Below are 15,768 nucleotides of genomic sequence, written 5' to 3'. Positions count from 1 at the left end.
TTATTACAGTATTCTACAGTATAATGTGATAGTATTTGGGTTTACAGTGCACAGTTTTACAGTGTTTTGGAAAAGCTTTACTACTGTTAGACTTTGGCAGTATTTTTACAGCAGTTTCACTGTCACAAATTTTGCCGTAAAATTACAGTACTCTACAGTAGAATACAAGGTTCACAGTGTAATATTGGCTCCAAAAAGCAAAAAGATTTTGAGTATTACTGTATTTTTCAAAAACACTGTTAGAATTTTGCTGTATTTTTGTAGAAATTTGTTACAGTGGTCATGTATAGAAAGAATAGTCATTACAGATACATTATTGATGTTAATAATGTATTTATCAACAACTGTAGACTACTGCTCCCATGAACCATCTGTAACTAATAAATGACTAACAATATAATATACCCAGTTATATTGATACTTCACTCTGTATTACCAGTGAGCAACGTCCATATGCTGATGAAGACCACAAGATAAGTCTGAAAGCTCCAGCACTAATCCAGTAAGTGCCCTTTTCTGGTCAAACTCCTGCCTGTGAACTTGTCACTTATACATGGAAATGTTTTATAACACTTTGTAAGGATTTGTGTACCTTACAGTACGTTGTGAAATATTCATGAAATGCTTATATAGGCCCGCTGCTCATAAATGTTAATGTAAAATGTTATTGCTAAAACATTTGAGAGATTTTTTAGGTCTCACAGCTAGATTTTCTGTGACTCTTGACGTCAGTATTTCTAAAAATCCTGCCTGCAGCCCTGTGAGATTTTTTTTTCTGACTCACACTCACAAAACTAATTTGAAGGGAACATCTCAAACACAGACTGCTCGAGTCCATTAGTCAGGCAGTCATACAGTGTTGAGCTGAAACTATGGATTAATCGATTAGTTGATGGACAGAAATTTGATTGAAATAATTGATAAATCTTTTAACCCTTTGAAATCAGTTCTCTTATACTACATTCAGACACCTTTCATAAGGTTTTTTAACCTTTGACACCTGGCCAGAATGATTTGATTTCTTTTAATAACTAAAGACACAACACGCAATTTGGCAAGAAATGCCATGCAAATTGCAATAAATGAGAAAAATCTGACAGAAAATGAACCAAAAAAAAGTTGAAAATCAACGGAAAAGAGAGAGAAAATTATTAGAATATATTTTTTTTTAAGTGAAAAATGTCAGGGAAAGTAATTTTAAATATATATTTAAAATTATTTACATATACTGCATTTTTGAGGTAGTTTCCTTTCTTTCTTTTGTATACCCTTTTTTCTTTTCTATTTTTGCCCATTTTCAGTTAAGTTTCTTGTAACTTTTTACTTCATTTCTTGCTAATTTTGTGTAATTTCTTGTTTATTGGCTCGTTGCCTTCCTCTTACATTTTTCAAAGAAATTAAGCCAAGTTGCTCAGGTTCAAATGGCTTAAATCAAGCAAAAACAAAAAAGCTAAAATAAAATAAAAATAAAGGCTGATTGTAGCTTCTCAAATGAGATGATATGCCGCTTCTTTTTTTGTCTTAGCCTACAAGATAGTAAATGTAGGCTAGATTTGGGTTTTTGATGATTTTTTGGAGCAAGTTAAGCCATTTGAGTACAGTTTTTTTCATGGAGGCCATTGGATCAATCCAGGAAATAATCCACAGATTAATCAATGACAGTTGACTGACTTTAGTGTGTAAATACAAACATATACGACTACATTGCTAAATGTATTTTTGAATGAATTTTCCCTTTAAAGTCTCTCCTTGAATCATCAAAGAGCATCACTCCTCAGTTACACGCCACAGAATAAAAAAAACCAACACGCGCGCATGTTGCCTCTCTACGCATAATGATTCACCAGCCACCGTTTGCTCACGAGACAGTGATTTCGGGTCCGACGAGTTAATTTTCAGAGCTGAGTGTTTTGTCGTGGGCCCTCGGATGCCCCCACCCCCACCTCTCTCATCCCGCGTCTCGACGGACCAAACGCTGCTGCAGCAGCATCACCGGCAGCCTCCAAACTGCGTTTTCCCTGCCGTGATGGATCCCTCTGTAAACCGGTGAGCTGCTACCACAAGACCGGCTGAACTGTGGGGGAAGGACCGGCGAGCAATAACGACAATGTGCCATACATTTAAAGGATAAAAAAAAGCAGAGATATATATATATTTCTAGCAATGTTATAGGACCGTGTTGTTTACCTTCCCGACAGATAAACAGCCGGGTGACAGTGATATTACGGCCGACATGTAAGAGCTGGATAACTATTCCTGTGTGACCGACACCCATCTGCAGCTGATCACAACCAAATGAAAAAGGTAAGCTTGTTGACACGCTCAGCATTTACATCGGGCGTTGCGGGGTTTCAGTCAAAAAACTGACGGCTCGATCGGAGCTCATCAGGCTGCATTGTTGCATCGTCAATCCCTCCTCTTGAGTTGAAATTGACGATTTGCCTGTTTCTAAATAGGTCGCTCTTCACCTGTCGACTCATGAGTGTGCCCGTAGCTGCAATATGCCGATATGTGACTGGAAAATGTCATGTTTTTGTCATAATTAATTTGACTCTGGACTTGAGCTGCCTCCAGACAGCCCAGGTCAGTTTACTAAGGCAAGTAGGCTACATTTAAATCTCAATATGTATGTGTCTAATGTGTGTTAGACAAAGTTGCTTTCATGATATCTTCAGGGAAAAACAGAAAGTGTATTTAGAGTTGTGAGAGGGAAAAACACGTCTCTTTTGAGAACAATTAGGCGCAGCTCTGTTAGCTTTTAACTCGGTGCAGATTTTGAATTAATCAGCACTAAATTACCATTTACTTGGACTTGGTTGCTTTGCTTTTTTTTTCTTGCTTTTGATGTGTATAAAATCAAAGCAGCATACTCTTTACAGCACATCTCCCCTTTGAAGTTTCATCACTGTATCTGCTAGAATCATTATAGGCACTTTTTGGTATCTAAAATGATACCAGTATGTGAGAAACATATTTCTGAGGCCCCTGTCCTCTGCATCCCTGTGCGGATTCTCTCTTCTGATGCTGACGACGAGGCTGCATCCACAGAGGAGGCTGATCGATAGCCAGTTTGTACCGAGGCCTGTGTTTCAGTTGTTGTCAAACAGGAGTCCCCACAATTAAAAGCCCATTTTGTTAGTGGAAGGCTGATTAATAATTCATCCGCAGCTCAATGGGACCACAAATCTGTGGATGGCACGCTGAAGGATGTCAGTGTAGCAGCGTACAATCCTCTGCTGCCGGCAGAGGAGTGCTTGGGCAGCCTGATGGGTTTACTCATCACAATAGAGGCTGAATGGTAAATATCCCCTTCTCTGAACCTGTTCACGCATCCAAATGTGTGCTGGATTGTTTGCTCTTATGATAAACAGCTGGAGAGTACAAGCTCAGTGCAAACAGAGTGCTGAAAAAGCTCTGGGTATCCTGTATATAAAACCGCTCGGTTGGTGGTGGACTGTAGGCTCTCACTAAGGTGTCAATGTCATATCTGCTGCCAAGGAGCCAACAGCCACGATGATACTGTACCAGAGAGTTTGAAGAAAACCCAGCTGGCTCCGATCCAGGATGGTGGGTGTTTTTTTTTAAACTGGCTTAGTCAGGACTACTGCAGGGAGTGATTAGACAAGATGCTGTACAGTATCACACACATCGGTATGACGTCAAAGGGCACACAGCTTTAAAAGTATCTTCACACCAAGACCCAGTGGAGTCCTGCGATAACTTGAGCAGCGCTGCGCAAACAGTGAAACTGAACGCATGAAGTTGACATTTAGATTAGAAGTCTGTCATACAAATTGTCTGCATGGACTTTTGAAAAATGTCTGAAATGGTGGATTTTTTTCCCACTCAAATGTGCTTAAATGTTTATAAACACATATTTGTGTCAGTTGCAACAGAATAACAAACCAAAAGACAAAAGCTAACAAAACAAAAACTGGTAAGGTGCATACACATTTTTACATCCTTAAAGACCAGTGTATCTAGTGATTGCTGTTGCATTCCAGTGTCGTCTTTTTGAGTCCTGTACAGAGTCCGTATTTCCAATTTTCTTTCTAGTTCTTTCTAGTAGTGCTTCTTGTAGTCTCAGTATGTGAGGCAGTTTTGCCAATAGAGAGATTCTTCCACAATTGTTAGCCATTGGTCGTTTGTTGGTGGTGTTTCCTTTCCCCAGGTCCGAGTGATGGCTGCCACTAGCAGTGTTTTGATCAAAATCTATCACTTGCAATACCGTTTCTTTTGAGAATTTCATCTATTATATATTTTATGTCATCTGGAGGAGTTTCGCTGGCTCTGGGGCTGTTACTCGGACTGCAGGCTGTAACTCCGTATCGTCCACCATGACGCCAACAGTGCAAATAAAGAGTACACAGGTGATCAAGACAATTACCCCCCCTCTTTTTATTTCAAACTCTGACCGAAATCTGATAAAGCGGTAAAACTAGGCAGCGCCAATGAAATATACATCAAGATTATGTTACTGCAGTGCCTATTTCTCTCCTAAAATGTTTCCAAACATATTTAAACACTCTGTTTAGCTTTAATAGTGAGAATTTCTGAACAGGAAGTGGGTGGTATTCTGCCTCCTGCAAAATGAAAACAGAGGCAGAATAACCAGAGATCAAATGGTAAAACTAAGTGATGCTCGTTGAATATAAACCAAGTTTTTGCTACTGAGTTGCATATTTAAATGTTTTCAGAAAGTTTTTTCGGCTTACTATTTAACTGTGATATGAGATCGCCGGCCACCATTGTTTCACTTGGACCAGTCCACATTACGTCACCCACCAGCAGGAGTGTCTGGTATGCATGATGCATTCTGGTAGTTGTAGATTTTCTACCTCTTGAGCAAAAGCGTACTTTCTCCCTGTTTTATCTGGTCACGTAGCACCAGGTTTAAAAGTTTTAGCGCCTTTTTACTGCAGAAACAGCCGAGTTTTATGTTAGTTCTCTTATATCGGTGAAATGTTTTTTACTACATGTTTGAGGTATTTATAATTTACTGTCATTTAGACAGTTTTTTTGTCTTTAACATATCATTATGAAGTAAATGTTGATTGTGCGCTGTAATGGCTATAGATAATGACATCATCAGTGTTTAGATTTGTTCCCTATAAGTTCCCTATTCTGTTGGCCACAGACAATGATCTCCTGGGAAAATTAAGGCTGAGGGGCAATACAGTCAGGCTGGCTCCATTTCTATCTACCTTCATGTCTCAGGAAAGCATTCCTGTTGTCATTGTGACAGCGGCAGCAACATTAAAACCACGTAGAAACACTAGACAGGGAACATTGTCTGTTTCCACTCAAAGTACTGTAATTGTATGTTACTTTTTACTTCACATCAATTCAGGGGTGGACGAACTACTCAGATTGTTCACTTATGTTAAAGTTGTGGTATCACAACTTAGAAATCTTCCTTCATTCCAAACTTGGCTCAACTAAAAAATTAAATTTCAAATTATTTTAGAATGAAGTAAATTATACTGTTTGAATACAATAATTGATGTAGCGATATGTTCATCACTCTCGTGTTGCAGATGGTAAAGATGGGGCTACTTTGAACTACTTTATATGCTGCTGGGCAGTTTAATCAAAAATGATAATCATAATTGTTGTTCTGGTGTTAAGCTAGCAGCATAGATAGTAAAAGAGCCAAATCAACATCTGTGTAAAATGGGGCAGCTGTCACACTAGATGCCAATGTTGTTGTGTTACACGTCATGCCTCATTTTCTCTGGGGAGGCTGGCATGCTAGCTTGAATCACCCATTGGGGCGTCATTATGCTGGTGATGTTTGGTGAAGTGCAAAAAAGGAGTGTAAGCTGGCGTGATGGCGGATCTTTTTTGCAGTAGTATTGCAGAATCTGTGTTTAGAAAGGCTCATAATTCAGAGTTTGGGGTGCTGACAGAGCTAACATTGGGGGAAATCAGATGGTGGGCTCTATGCTTCTGTGACAGCACTGTCCCGATATTGAAGGTACTATGAGTGTAGCGCTGGGTATCGTTTAAAAAACTACAACACCAGTATCAACACTAGTACCCAAATAGTCATACAGTACATCATGTGAAAAGTAGAAAAGTGAAAAGTACTTCATCCTTTTTTTTCCTACTTAATTTGATACCAATCATGTAAATGGAAGCATTAAGTTGCAAAAAAATGCTACCAATCACCATAGGCATGACCATGATTTTTTTCCTAAAACTTCAGGGCTAACTGACTTGAAGTTCTTCTCCCAAAATTCCTCAAAACCTGGATTAATAACAAGATCTTTTAACAAAAGTATAAATCTTGGCCCGATAATAATTGTTGAGTTAAGAGCTAAACAACTGTCTTTTGTAAGCCATGTTTTCCCCACATATACAACATGCTAATGTTATTAGCATAAGCCTATAGCATTTTACATTGCACGAATTAGCTTTGCGGCTAGTGGACTTTTGCTCATAACTTAACCCATTTACATGTACTATTTGTGCTTTCTCTTACTCATCCCTGGTTTAAGTCACTGCATCTTCCAACAGAAAAGCATGCATGAATTGTTTTCTCAGTCTAACATTGTTGAAACAGAGCAGCTAATATTGCTGTTGTAGGAAGTCAGCAAAGTGAGAAGCCCGGCATATATGTTTGTTTCCTGAGTGTGGCTTTTGTTTACATAAGGAATGTGCTTTGTCTGTTAACCCCTAAGTTTCTCAGATAACAAAACAATTCCACACTGATCATTTATTCCCAAGTAAATAGCATTATCCTCATCATCTTTCTCTTGGCTGCTACCCATCGTCTGCCTGACACTGTGTGACAGTGACACAGAATTTCAAAATAATGTTGTCGCTGTGCATCAGTGATACAGGATCGTTGCTCATTTAATCGACATATCGATGCAGACCGATGGACTATTGCACCCCTATCTGCCAAATCGTCTGACAGAGAATCTCTGATAAAAACACAGAGTATCTTACAGTGATTTAGCGTGACTTCATTATCTGTTCCAGATGCCATTACTCCACTATTTCTTTAACCAGCAAATAGCTGTTTACTGCTGTGTAAATGCTCTGACTGTCGCATACAGCTCTTTTAAAATCCTGCGTGTCTGACTTACTGTGTTAGAGCGTCTGCATTATAAAGCCTCCTGAAGTATGACTGCCCATGCTGGGGCGCATTAGCTGTATCATGAGAAGAGAAAGAGCAGAAATGTCACAAGGTATTGGCCTAATTGGCATTTCAATGAACACAAACTCTAAAGCCCAGTCTCTTCTTTTCTCTTCTTCTGTTTCTGTTTTCATTAGCTTGCTGGCTTTCCTCTGCCAGTCTCTCTACTATATCTGCTGTACGGTATGTGGTGGGTGTAAGGTCAGCTGACAAACACAACGAGGTAATTACAATATAGCAGATCCACCAGCCTTTCATGTCACTCATCACGCTGGGCGATATTGAATGATGTAGTGCTATAGCTGAGTCAGTATGGATTATTTTAGCTTGCTATGTTATTAAATCAGCTTCAGTATGAAAGTCATGCTATTACTATGGATGATTTGAAAAAAAAAAAGACAATACTAATGTGTTTACTGCCCGTGTGACTAAGTTTGAGTCAGATAAAACAGTCTAAATACAGTAGATATATTATTTCAAGCTGTTGTTTCTCTGTATTTACCATAGCAACAAGCCATCGGTGTAACTTCAGTTCAGGCGGAAGAATGGCGCTCTGAGCTCAGCCATGTGTACACTTCCTCCTTAGCATCACTCAAGTGTCTTAGTGCTCCATCTGATCAGCTATTGTCTCATCATCGCCTTCTCAAATTTGTGGACAAAGACGACTCGAATGGAGAGCAAAATGGTTTGATTTCGTCCCCGAGGAGAGCGACTCATCTCACTCTGTTTTACTTCAGCGGAGAGACATTTTATGACCTTGGCGATGCAGCTCTCAGTCCAGCTCCTGCAGGAGCAGATGAAGTGTTTGGATGCGATTAAAGTCCGTCTCCTCTGAAGCTGCTCTGTGCTGCTGAGTCAGTGACCTTTCCTGCCATCAGGTCACTGTGCTCAACAAGCTCCTCCTCTCCTCTCTTCACTCCTCATCGCTTCTCCTTTTGTCTGCTTTTATCTTCTCCCCTCTCCTTGTTTCACTCTCCTCCCCCCTTTCTCTTTTGCTCCCATTTGTCTCCTTTACTTTTTTCCTCTCCCCTTTTCTCATCGCTTTTGCTCTCCTCTCTCAACTCTTCTTTTCTCCCTTCCTCTGTCCTATCTTAACCTCTTGCCTCTCCTCTTTTCTGTCTTTCTCTCTGTTCCTTCTTCTTCCCTTTTGACCCTCTTCTCCTCTCCTCTCTTCTCTTTTTTATCTCCTCTCCTCTCCTCATTCCTCACCACCTCTCCTTCCCCCGTTTTCTTCTCCTCCTCGTTTTCTTTTTTCTCCCCCTAGTCTCCTTTCCTTTTATATCTTCTCTGTTTTCTTGTCGTTTTTCTACTCCTCTCACTTCTTCATTTCTCCACTCCTCTCTCCCCTAATTTTTTAAAATCCTTCCTTTCTCCCCTCCTTTCTCTCTTCTCTATTTCTACCCTCTCCCTTTTCAACCCTCTTTTCCTCTCCTCTTTTTCCTTTTCTCATCTCCTCTCTCCCCTTTTCTCCTCTTTACTTTCTCCTCCTCTCATAAATTCTCCTCTCCTCTCCACTCCTGTCTTTTTTCCCTCTACTTTCCTAAGTCTCCTCTTCTCTGTCTGCTCAATTCTCCTCTGCTCTCCTTTCCCTCTCTCCTCATTGCTCATTTCCTCTCTCCTTTCTTCTCCTTTCTTCACCCCTTCTCATCTCTCTTCAACTCCCCTCTCTCCTTTTCTATTCTCTCCTCCTTTCTCCTCTCCCCTGCTTTCCCTTTGTCTTCTCTTTCATCTTCTGCTGACTTCCCCTATCTCTCCTCCCCTCTCCTCTCCTCTATTCACCTCCTGCTCTCCTCTCTCCTTTTCTTTCATCTTCTCTGCTCCCCTCAAGTTTCAAATCATCTCCTCTCCTCTTTCTGCATCTCTACTCCCTCTCCTCCTGTCTTCTCCTCACCCTTGTTTTTCCTTCACTGTCCTCTCCTCTCCCCTTTCTCCGCTCCTCTCTTCTCCCGTTTAGTACTTTGCTTAATGCAGTAAAAGAAAACAATGACAAAGCAAATCAAAGATAAACATTTTTCCACGTCAAACCAAAGAACTCACATTTTCCACTTCTTGTATAAGAGCTCAAAAAAGAAACAACTGTTTTATAGTGGGCCCCTGACAAGCGTCTTGTTATCTCCCTGCATGTGTCATTTTACAATAAGTCCCTGCCTGGGCTGTGTTCGCTGAATGGATCCTCTGACACAAATTTGCATGTTAAGCTGAACGTTCCTCACCAGGGACGATTAATCAGCACACAGCAATTAATGAGTCTGTGTCCCCTGGTGATTAATTATGTCTCATGTGTCCAATGTGGGGGAGGTCCCAGCAACAGCTGTTTGTACGTGTCAGTGTTTTTATGGCAGTCCGTATTTGTCATCCAACATGCAAAGAATAATAGTTTTCTTCGGATATTAGGCAGTGAAATTGGGAATGAAATAGATGGATATTTGTTGATTGAGGTTTGGTGCATTTGTTCTGTGTGCAGTTTACAATCAAATGCAGCTAAGAAATAATTAATGTGGACAAGAAATAAAACAACCTTGATGGAGAGGCTGCCTAACATAACTGAGAGAGGCATTTGCTGTGTGAAAGAAGAAGGAACACAGAGCTGCACCAAGGATGCTGCGGAAATAATGCAGGCTGATTTTCAAAGCTCAGGGATATTTTGTTTTGCCACTACAAAGAGAATTTCTATAACCTTAGCTTGAATTTCTGGGGCAGTTCTTGGTGATTGTGTCTGTGGGCGGTCTGTGTGTGTATACATATATAAAAATACTTTCTGGACAGGCACAGAGCTCACAGAGTTTCATTGTAATACTGGCTGCCCTTGAATCACAAGTTGGCTTTAATTACTTTGGATAATTACATAAATGTACGAAAACTGGTGTTCAGAGCAGATTTTTGCTTTTTAGAAACCTGCTTCCCTCTGGCAAGTCCAAAACAAATGCATAAATTCACATACACAACCCAGAGAGGTACAGGATGGCAGAGAAACATACTGACTTTCATGATTTGATGGTCAAGCATGTGGGAACATTGTGTGCAGACAAGATGGATGGAAAAATCTTACTTTACAGGGATTTACACTCGGAGCAGTTCACTCCAAGTTCGCGTAAAAACTTTATATCTGCAAACCGAAAAAAAAATTAGGAGCACAGTGTGCAAGAAACAGAAACGCCTCAACAGAAATGCCTTATGATACAGGAAGTGGGGACATTAACTTCATCGACAGTAACTTTATCACACAGTCACGGGCAGACGACTTCCGCTTGCAGAAACTATATATACAATAGCTGACGTGGACAAAAATGAAGCCCATTCATTTTTACTTTTGGTGAAGAGAGGAGAAGGAATCTGGTCAGGGATATTTGCACGCATGGTCTGAAATTTACACCTGCCAAGTGCCAAGTGCAGGTAGATTTTTCATTTTGCAAGTAAATCTTTAAAGGCCATCTGCCACAGTGGCGAGTAAATGTTTATACTAAAATTGTCATTTAATTAACTGCTGAGTGTCTCTGTCGTGTTTTGGAGTGATTTAGGGACATCAGCTGATCTGCTAAACTGTCACTTTCACCAGTCTGCTGCTAGCTATCGTTGTGCACATACTTATGAAGACTAAGTCTGAACCAAGACGACAAACTCTTCACTTTCTCCCACATTGCAAGCAGTGCATTAGCTCCAGCTCCTCTGTTCTTACCTTTCACACTAAAAGCCTCAGACATAAACCTTTGTTTTCATGTATGCAATTAACGGTTTAATAAACTCTGCGTTGGAACATTTTTTTTCCATTATTTTTACATATACTCCTTGGGAAAAAAGTAAGTGAGCTTAAAGTTATTTTTTTCAGGAATTATTTTCAAAGACTAGCTTCATTATGCAGGGAAACGATCGATTCATGCCTCAAACTGCCTGCAGCAAGAATACCTCTCATTAATGCCAAGTTAAATGTCATCATTAATTTCATATATTTTACTTGCTGACTAGTGATTGGTTTCTTAGCTGTAATGTTCACGTCACTTCACTGCAAGGGCGCCAGTGCACACAGACTGTGGGCTTGATAGGGAGTCAACGAGCAGATCTGAGCCCTCTGAAGATTAACACCATGGGATGGCTGCCTTCTGGCTTCTGCCACCGCTTACATTCACTCAAACCGAGACCTGACCCAGGGTGTGCCTGTGTCGCAGCTCCGGCCCCGAGCACCATATGGACACAACATCTCGTGTTATCACGCCTGTTGACATCGCTTCTCACTCTCCACACCAGAGGATTTTTTTCACCTTTTGACATACACGGCTCCACATTATTTCATGCACAGATGCCAGTATCAGGGTCCTATGTGTCAACAGGGATAATTAATACATCTGACTAACACTGATGTAGATTTGTAAATGTGCCCATGGTTGGTTTTTTTTTCTCCATGTATGGTAAAATAGGGGCTTAAATAAAGACAGTGCAGGTGGTGCGGTTGCACCGGATACTTTATTGAACTAATATTCATTTCAAGACATACTTGATCTGAAAGGTACAAATGCATCACTGCATCAACTCTTTTGTTGGCATTGTTTTTCCCAAAAAAAAAAAAAAAAAGTTTTCCCTCTGTGAACATTAAAAGTTTAATTTAGAATCAACCCTATCGCCAGGCAGGAAAATCAATATTAGACTATTCTTTCTTTTTCTTTTTTTTTTAATTTACTTTTTGGGGTGTTTTTGCCTTTAATTGATGGGAAAGCACACGTTTGAAAGGGGGAGACAGAGAGGGGATGGCATGCAGCTAAGGGTCGAGGCTGGAGTTGAACCCACGGCCACTGCAGCGAGGACACAGCCTCTATATGTGGGGTGCTCGCTCTATCCACTGAGCCACCAGGCACCCCAGTATTAGATTATTCTGGGGCTAGAATAGCTATTTTTGTTTACTTAATTATTTTTCTTTCAATACTGACTGTTTTAAAGTGGTAATCCTAAGATTTAAGTCCTAGCTGAATTGATCACACTTGTGGTTACTGTGGTACCAGTAATACTACAGCAAGCATGTCTGTTTACAGTGAAACCAAACAAAACTATAGAATTCAGTCAAAAAAAAATTGCAATCTGTTTTGAAGCTGCACACAGTGCGAGTAGTTTTCCACACAGCGGACAGAATAAAGTTTGTTACCATGCGGAGGAGTTAAAGGTGTGCAGATTGTTGCCTACAGCTGTTTACCTAACAGCTCACAGTGGCTGCTCTGTCTTGTTCCATCACATTCTTGCAAAAATTAAAAATGCCGATGATAAAAAATTCAGAAAAGAACTATTGTCCTATTTTCAAGGCGCATTTTTGATGAACGATTGCTGTCAGTGTTAACTGATAAAAAACATTGCCTGTGGCTGCTTCGCAATAAAAGCTGTCCCGTGTTTCACTAGATGAACTCTTTTTTTGTGTTAAAGATTGCTTTTTGGGCATTTTGCCTTTATTGATAGGACAGCTGATAGATGGGAATGTGGGAGAGAGAAAGGGATGACATGCAGCAAAGGCCCGTAGATTGGAATAAAACCTGCGCCGCTGCAAAGGCGTCAGCCTGTACGGGGTGCACTCTACCAAGTGAGCTAAAGGTCACCCTAGGTTGAAAGCTTTTAATGTGAAACACAAGCAGTGTTTCAGTCCTTGGTTAAATGTAAAGAGAGCAAACGGTAAATGGTGATTCTTTTATGAGTTAGATACAGTTTTGCTGTATGACATGCATGCGTCATTTTCCTGTAGATCCCTTGTGCTTAAGTGGGGGGTCTGATATCCAGTGTGGGAATGGTGAACCCTGCCACCATCAATAAAAACTAATGTAGACCGAGACACCTCAGAGAGATTACACCATGCAAACACACTGGATAGCTATTTCTACAAACCTTAAAAGGTAGGTAAAAGTAATGGGGTTTGATGAAAAACTTCTAAATTTAGATTGTGTGCTTGCAATCTGTGCACACAGCAATTAGGATATTGTTAATGTGAGGGAAAGACTTTTTTTATAGCAAACACATATGGTCCAAGTATGGATATGGTTAGGCAATTAAAACAACCTATGTAAGATTAGGGAAAAATCATAATCATGGTTAATAGAAATGTAAATATTAAGTGCAGGTCTGTGATGAGGTGCAAACTTCGGTATCCTGTAATCTAATATAAACTATTTTCTGCACTGGAACTGAACATAGTGACTGTATGTAATTTGGGAGTTATAGAATCATCCAACATTGACATACTGAAATATAAGTGCTATTTAAAAAGATATAAAAAAAAATGTTATAATTACATCTCTAAATTTATGCAAATTACTAGACCAAACAGAATCTCTGTATTATAGTGATCAGGAATGTTAAACTTGAGGTTTTTTTTCCTGAACTGGACATATGGTGTCCAAAACGTAACATCTGGACTGTGAGAGTTCCTCACGCCTTTTTGATTTAGCTGTTTCAACCCACATTAAGCAGGAAAGACTGTCAGAGTGTACAAAAAAATCTAGGTCTTCATGTGCTAAAAAATGTTCCCCTCTCATTATCAGGCCTTTAATTTTAAAGAATCTCCTATTTCTCAAGGAGGACACCGACCTTTAATATGTTAATGTGTCTCTACTGCAATGGCAGTAACCCGGCAGTCAGTATCCTACTGCCATTGAATTATTTACAAAAAAATACACTCACACATGAAAGTGATGTACGTGGAGGGTACACACAATGTACAGCTGTCATGCTATGTCATGCTTGGAAGCATTCAACTCAAAAACTGACCAAACACCTTACATCACTTCAAGTAGCATTTACTGTCTGCGTTAACTTGTAGTTTAATGATTCAGGGCTGACGTGCACTTTCACTTACACAAGCACACACACACATACAGTGCACACACACACATCCGAGTGGAGGATTTCAGAAAGGAATACTGTAGCCCTTTGTGAACTGCAGATTAAACTAAGCTTGAGTTGGAGACGAGGAAATCACACCACGGCTTCGCTTTGACTTAATCCTGCCTGTGCACGGTGTCAAGATCTTGCATAATAACGCAAAGTCGCTGCCATAGCTTGAGATAACAGAAAAGTTAGAAAACTGCAGTGATATCATAACTTCAGCTGTGGTGTGCATTAAATGCCAGCCCATCAACAATACATGTAACTTGTGACAACTTCTCTTCTCTCTTAGAGGTGACTTCAGAGCTTTCTCTGAAAAACAGCATAAAAAAAACATTTTTAGTGTGACGTTACTGTTGTTTTGATTATTTTCAGTGACCACATTTCTCATAAAAGACAAATCTGTTTTTGCATCACATGTAAGTCGTGAACTTTCTTTTTCACACATGTAGCACACAACAGGAGATCGTCTTTTTCAGAAGTGTTCTTACTCATTTGAAATACTCAGTTTGGTTTAGGTGAGGGGTGGCGCCCGGGTAGAGCGTGCAGGAGGCTGAACATGATGCGGATTACACTGCGGTCGCAGAGCTAGTTTGTAATTTGGCCATAAACAACAGAGTCTGTTGCTGTTCCATATATGTCTGATGATTTTGGCTTACCAACAGAAGTTCACAAATCTTGTCATCTGTTTAGTTTGACTTATTTGTCGCTGTCTTCACTTGAATGACCCTTCTTCTTCACCCCTAGATGTTTGTTTTCATCTGTTTTCATGTGAGCCTCGCGATAGAAAAGTTATCAGCATGTCCACTCGCTTGCTGTGAATTATCCAGACTATTACCAACTCTATTAACATGCAGGGTCGATTGGATATTGTACAGATTTTGCAGTAGAGAGCTGGCAGTCAGTTTAATGTCAGATCTGAGGGGCTTTTGTTGGGAGTTCCAGAAACTGTCTGAGAGGATAAAGTCGAGGCTAAAATTGTTTGTTGTGAAACAGGGCTGGACAATATGGAAAAAAACAAATATTGTGATATTTATGACCCATATCTGTAAGATCAGCGAGAGACAACATTTTAAGGTGGACTGTTGGTGCTTTCACAAATATATACACAGTGAGATTTTTGATAAGTAATCATCAGTAATGTGGATTTAATGTTGTAGTATATGTGTGCAATTTCTTCGTTTGTTTATGAACACTGAGTCAAACTTTCATTGCGTATGAGCTGTGTTGGAATGTTAATTCATGTTTCACGTTTGATGGTTTGGCGCTTTTTTGATTATTTTGTTTTTGCGGCTGGTTTCTACATGTTTTTGCTGCCCCCGTGCCTTGTTTATGACTTTAGTAACTCGCTACTGTGACTCTCAAGCGCACCCACACAGGCCCTTCACTGTCAGGGCCACAAAGAGTCAAGAACAACATTCAACCTTGTGACATTACGCACCCGCCTCCCCTCATCCCACACACACACACACACACAAACTTTGACTGTAGCTGGAAGGAGTGATAGTGCACTGTGTCATCCTCAGCGGTGAGGCAATTTGAAGCCTGTCTCAGTTTTCACAGATAGATGCAACACGTCCCCGAGGACCGCTAAACACAAACACCCTCATGATCACTCACCCTTACTATAACCTTGAAGCTAAACAGAACAGTTTGCCACATGACAACAAGGTGAGCTACTATATTTTTTCTTTGTTAGAGTTCTGGTCCTCGGTGCGCTTGGTCTATCAGCCTGGAAGCCGTTAGTGTATTTACTTCCACCTTTATAACAG

The 15,768-nt window shown here is 40.2% G+C and overlaps 1 protein-coding gene across 5 annotated transcripts in view; it reads left to right on the top strand.

Moving 5' to 3' along the window:
- Nucleotides 1-1,802: 1,802 nt before the first annotated feature.
- dlgap4a (discs, large (Drosophila) homolog-associated protein 4a) overlaps nucleotides 1,803-15,768 on the top strand; it is a 105,645-nt gene continuing 91,679 nt past the window's right edge. For 4 of the 5 annotated variants that reach the window (XM_088081974.1, XM_088081971.1, XM_088081973.1 and 1 more), the window contains exon 1: nucleotides 1,803-2,304. The gene's annotated coding sequence lies outside the window, so the exon portion shown is untranslated. The remainder of the gene's footprint in view (nucleotides 2,305-15,768) is intronic. The other variant, XM_088081970.1, reaches the window with a different exon arrangement.

Source organism: Plectropomus leopardus, chromosome 9 (genome assembly GCF_026936395.1).
Source record: "Plectropomus leopardus strain MGB_pleo_1.0 chromosome 9, ASM2693639v1, whole genome shotgun sequence".
Taxonomy (NCBI): domain Eukaryota; kingdom Metazoa; phylum Chordata; class Actinopteri; order Perciformes; family Serranidae; genus Plectropomus; species Plectropomus leopardus.
This window is presented reverse-complemented; position numbering and strand designations above follow the sequence as displayed.